Raw genomic sequence first — 6078 nt, 5'->3', positions numbered from 1 at the left:
GGGTGCACTCACATTCAGTCTAGTACTCTGTGATCGTACTTGCACAAGGTAATTGATATCTCATTAATGAAGGATATAAAAAAAACTTGCACAAAGAAGTAAGCCTTGCAGAGACAATTTGCTGAACGATTACTCACATCACCTTGTCCCACTCTGATTCCACTAACTCTTGATAACAGGGGAAAAATCCCTCATATTACAAGTGCAGGAGGGCCATTAAACCTGATTTATTGTGCTAACCACACTGCAAGACAGACAGAAACAAATGATATGTTTTTTCCATGGAATGTTGTTAGAGTTTGTGTATCAAGATATTTTTCTTCTTCTACTAGTTTGGCGCATCTGTATAACTTTGCTGCCATCTGCTGTCTTCTAAAGCAAAATAAATCACTCTCGTTTAAAATTAATGCTGGATGTCAAAGTGGCACAGTGCTGTTGCCAGGAAGGAGGCCTGCATTTGGAAGGATTTTCTATCTGGCTTGGGATAGTTACTTGGTATGCTGAGTAAGGCCTAGGCTTAAATTTTTCATTCCTCCTGGGCTTTATTCAGAAAAAGCAAAAACAGCACAATACCTTTACACATTCTGAGGAGAAGAGAAAGAAAGCTATCCTGTTCTTTTTGTCATTCTGACCAAGCTCAGGCTTTACACTTTGCCTAGTGGATGCATGAGTACCTTCTCTATCCCAACACAACTTTTGCTGTGGGCTGCCAAGAAAACAGTGAACACAGCAGCTTTTTTGGAGAAAAGAATGTTTTCACGGTGTGACATGAAGGGATAAAAGAACACTGGCTTCTCAACTGTTATGGGAATTATCTATCCAGTGATGAGCAAAGAAAGCTGAAGTTAGATCCCCCACTGCCTATTTATGAGCTCTCATGAAAGGAGATATATGCACATGCCTTTTGTTTCTAGACAGAGATTTTTTAAAGGCAGGAATTAGAACAGTGTGATGAATCAGACTGACCTCCCATTTATCTAGATAAAATATAAATAATCCAGCCTCTCAGCAGTAGTCAGGTGTGAGCTGCCAGCTTCTACAATCACAGAACTGAAGTTGTTCCTATAACTGATGCAAACAACAGAAAAGTTTTTTTTGTTTGTTTGTTTTTGTTTTGTTTGTTTTTAAATGAAGTTTTACACTGGGTTAAAATCATGATCATATTTACTCTGATATAATCATGCTACATGCACTTATAATACAAGCATTCTTATTTTAATAAGCAACCCTCTACAAAATGTACACATACATATAAACACACCTTACCAGTAAGGCAGATTCATGGGAAAAGGCTTGACAAACTTGGACCCACTGTCACATACAGGGCATGTTGTTAGTAATAAACACACAGTTGACAGATATAGGAGAAGAGGAATCAAAGCTATTGCCTGCCCTCTTCCATTAAAGGCTGTTTATAAGTATACTGGAGGCAGGCATCTGTGTATAGAAGCCCAGCAACACAGAGCAGCTGGGACAACCTTGCTGCAGTTTGGAAACGAAGACTTGTACAAGAACTAGTCTAAACAGTTCCTGTGTTGAACAGATCTCTCTTAGGGAATGTCAGATCTTAGTCAAATTACTATTTTGAAATAGTAACTTTTGTACATATGTATGTTTGAAAAAGTCTTCAAAGTAATATTTCAAATTCTGTTCCAGATACAGTTTTGGTTTCCAGTTTGGATTCACTTCTGCTCTCTGGTTTGAAAAACAGCAGTTTGAAGCCACCAGCCACTGAATTAGCCTGGATTTTAACTCTCGCAGCTCTCATATATTCTAGGTACATATAACAGGGGGGAGGGGGAGAAAAGCCCTAGATCTATGATGGAGAAAGGGGCTGGAAAAGCCTGATCCTTTTAGGAACAGGATGGGTGCTGCAGGCCAAATCAGAAATGCCAGCTGGGACATCTTCTGTCTCAGTGTCTAGCAGCAGCCCTAAGTGAGTTGGACACCATCAGAAAGATTACTGAGAGTCAGTCTGACACTCAAAACCTACATGCAAAACCTTAGGACACCTCCATCTTGAGTCTGACACACAGTTCTGATCTCAGTATCTCAAGAAGGACATAGTGGATCTAGAGAAGGCAGAGAGAAAAGCAATAACAGTCAAGGGCATGGAGTGCTTTTTGAGAAGAGACTAACAAGGTCAAACTCTTCACTTTGGAAGGCTTCTATTGTGTGAGGCCTTGTGGTTTAGACAGCAAGAGAAAGCCTCACAAAATGTCTGGACGTGAGGTAGAACAACCTGTATTGGTGGGCCAGTAGTTGTATCTACTATGAAAAATAGTTTGGAAGGTCAGAGGAGCAACCAGCCACTTTTTCTCTGACAATGTTGTCCAGTGGAATAAAGCATATTCATAGGAACTCTTTTAGTCATGTTCAGCTTTCTCTTAATTGCTACTTGCTTGGGAAAAGTGTTTTAATGCTTGCCTTTTGTCAATCACTGTAGCAACAGAGACACCACTCCTGTTGACTTCAGTTAAGAACAGCAGAGGTCTGTGACGTGCCTTATGAGTATAATCAAACTGAGTGTTATTCAGTTAAAAAGAATGTTTGTATAAGAAGCTTATTCTTTGCTTTCATGTGTCTTGCATATTTCTGTAGTCACAAGTTTTTTGTTGAATAAGGAGTTTTACTTTTACCCTCCTTTTTTAACACCAGCCTCTCTACTGATGAAGGATGAATAGGGAAAGTGTTGACCTTTCTCTTTATGTTCCAGTTAATAAATACAAATAACATTTTCTTGTATCGGTGCCCGGTTTGGATAAAACACAGTCTGATAGGAACTGCATCCCAGATGTTACATCTGATAATTAGTCAGCTTTAAAATGTAACATAGCTGAATGTTATTAAAACAGCTGAAATAAAAATAAACCTTCATCCCTGTCATATTTTTTTTTCTGCAAGAAAACACTGGTTTTTTTGCCTTGAAAAGGTCAGTTTAAAGAAGCAATATAATGATTTAGAGGAAGGTAGCTTTCAATCCTAGCTTGTCAGTGTTAAATATTTTGCAATAAACTGCTCATCAGTGGCTTATCACAGACAAAACAGTCAGCTGGTAAGCTCTGTTGCTTTTGTGTACTCTAATACACTTCTAGTATGATCCAGAAAATCCAGGCAAGGGGTAATCTATTTGATCACATGATTTGTTATCTTAAATGGTTTCATATGTGGTCTTTGCTGTAGTTATTTGATATGACTCAGGCTGACCTCATTGTTTGTATGCTTGAGAGGGAACAATTATGTAACTACTGAATGGTATGGTAGACAGCAATGCCATACAGGACTGAAAAAAAAAAAACAACCCAAAGAAGCAGAAATGCAATGTCTACCAAATTGTCAAACTGCCTTACACCAATATAATCAGTATATTTTCTTTGTACTGCCCTGTATCTGAGAACATGAGAAAGCTAACATCCATGCTGATAGATGTGGGTTAATCAAGTAATCTTGTAGGTCTTGTAGTCAAGTGGAAGCTATTATTTTTGTGATTCTCACATCAAAGCCTGAGTATTTTTAAACAAAAGTTCTATGTTTGTCAGAATAACAAAATCTAAAAGAAGTAAAACAGGCAACAGTGGTACTAAGAAAAAAAAAAAAAGCAGTCAATCCTGTCAATAGATAACATATATACCAATCAATTGAATCATAAGTATTTTTAGTTGTAAAATTCTGGTACATACCTAAAGTCACTGACACTATTTTAAAGAGGATGTTGAGGCAAGTCTATCTTTAGTTTTACTGGTGGTTTATAAACAACAAATAAATAACATAGCATTACTTAAAGCTTAGCAAGTCACAAACCTCCTGGTACTGACATGTCCTGTGAAAGCATTTGTATTAACAAGGTAGAAAATGAAAGATGACAGAGTTCTGGAAAATTCACTGTTATCTATTTAATCTGATTTCGAGGTTCTTTATTTCAGTTTTCCTGGCACAGATTTCAAGGTTTTTTAAGTGAAAACATGAAATATCCTATGAAACTGCAAGCCTCTAGGAGCTATTTTGCTAGACTTCCATTATGTTTAAGGCTTTATGGAGGTTTTTGTTGAGCACGCAGAAGTTACAAGACAAAGACATTCCAGTGTTCAGAAGTCTCTGACTCCTATTTCATTTTATCAAATGTCAGTAGCCAGTGAATGACTGAATGGACAACACTCAGTAGAACTATCACAATGGGCAGTGTGTTAATGCTTCAGAAGGGCAAGCAATTTCTGCTGATTTCATAAGGGACCAACTTGAAATGCATGGGAATAGCCTGCTGAAGATACTTGAAGATAATGTTAAATCAGGTCATAATTAAAGAGTTTGTTGGGTAGTTTGTACAGATTCCAGTGTCCTGACTAAAGCCCACACCTGAGGAATTGCAATCTATCTTCCTTAGTTCTTCCTCTTATTTCAGAATTTTTCATTTCTCATCTTTACATATTTCTGGGGTGCATTAATGGAAAGTGCTCAACGGAAGCCATGGAGGAAAGCAAACTTTTCAGAAAAAAAATGATAAGTGCCTTTGGCTATCACACAGAAGCCAATCAATAATATGTGCTGGTTTGCTCTCTAGCCTAATAAGACTCTCTTTTCCTATTGACAGAATTGTTGATGCATGCTGAGAAGGCGTGAGCCCAGGGAATACAGCTCTGAGGGAGACATATGCTGGTGAATGAGGATTTATCAACGTTTTCCTGGGATTCTTGACAACATGCTCTTGCCTGAAGATACTTTGTTTCTTTCAATATGTGAGTAGAAAAATCAGTTTTAATTACCATGACTTTAAGGCTGATCAAAGCAAATACAAATTACTGTCAGCATTGTGATTTCAAGTAGCTTACATACATGGCAACAGAAAAGTAGCTCTTTATGTGTTAGAAGTGGTTGGCAAAGGAAAGAAAACATGATTTAGCTCACAGCCTAGGAATCAAGAGGAGGACAAGAAAAGTATTTTTACTTACTGTAACACATTCAGTGTTTTGTTCTGGATTTCTTAGGACTGCTCTCAAAAATTTAGTGTCACAGAAAGGAAAAAGAAGCAGACAGATTCCATGGCTAACCAGAACACTCTTGTCCTCCAAATAGCTGGGATGGAACCATGCCAAATGGTAGTTTTCAGGCCATGTTACAGTGTTAGAGCCTGCTGTTTTAATCTGTTCAGCACAGATAACTGCTCAGTTATCTCCCTTGTAGCTGCTACTTCCCAGTCTGAAAGTGATACTGCACTTTGGAACCATAACATTTCCCACTCAGCCCAAAAGCCCACCTACTGATACTCTGAGATGGTACTGCCTGACAGCATTATCCTGAGCCAGAGGAGCAATTACTTTCCCAGACACATACTGTCAAGTTTTTCCACTAAAACAGTGTTCAGCTCTTCAGAGCTCTTTCTCCTTAGCAACCAAGTGGGGAGCACCAACACTTCTGCTCATTTGTAGAGCTCGTTAGACCAGGTGTTCCCTCTTAAGTTCATTTCTCTGATGTTGGTCTCAAAATCATTATCCTAAGCAGAATGCCTTGAGAAGGTAATGGCTTTTCAACATGTGTCTAGGTCATTCCGACCTAATCTCTTTCCTGCAACGCTGTCAGACAACTGGCTAACTGTCAATGTGTTCAACAAATTTAAAATGCCATTAGAAAGATTGTGGTCTATGTTCAGTCCATATTTCCTCTGACTGAAACTGCTGTGAAAATGTCTGAATATTTAAATATTGTTTATACTGTGCAGGGACAGAGTAGAATTTTTGTTTCTACTGATCCTTGTCTGACAAGCTCCTCCAATCTCACTTAATTTCATCCATGTTGAACATGCAAGATTTTTGAAACAGCATTTAGCTAAAAATGGGAGCTGACAGAGAAGTGTAAGCCTTTCTTGCCTCGTTGCCACCTTTGAAGAATCTGGCTGTACAGACAGTTCTGAAATGGACAATCTCAATCTGCAATAGAGCTGTTCTTGACAAAACATCTGTAAGTAACTATAGAATTAGGAAGTTGAACCTGTACTATGGTACAATTCATTAGCTTGTGAGGATATCTCTCTCTTTTAGAAATGCCTTAATCTTCTGTATTTCTAAATTGTCCAAGAACTCATGG

Source organism: Phasianus colchicus, chromosome 5 (genome assembly GCF_987193195.1).
Source record: "Phasianus colchicus chromosome 5, bPhaCol1.hap1.1, whole genome shotgun sequence".
In the NCBI taxonomy this organism is placed as follows: Eukaryota; Metazoa; Chordata; class Aves; order Galliformes; family Phasianidae; genus Phasianus; species Phasianus colchicus.
This window is presented reverse-complemented; position numbering follows the sequence as displayed.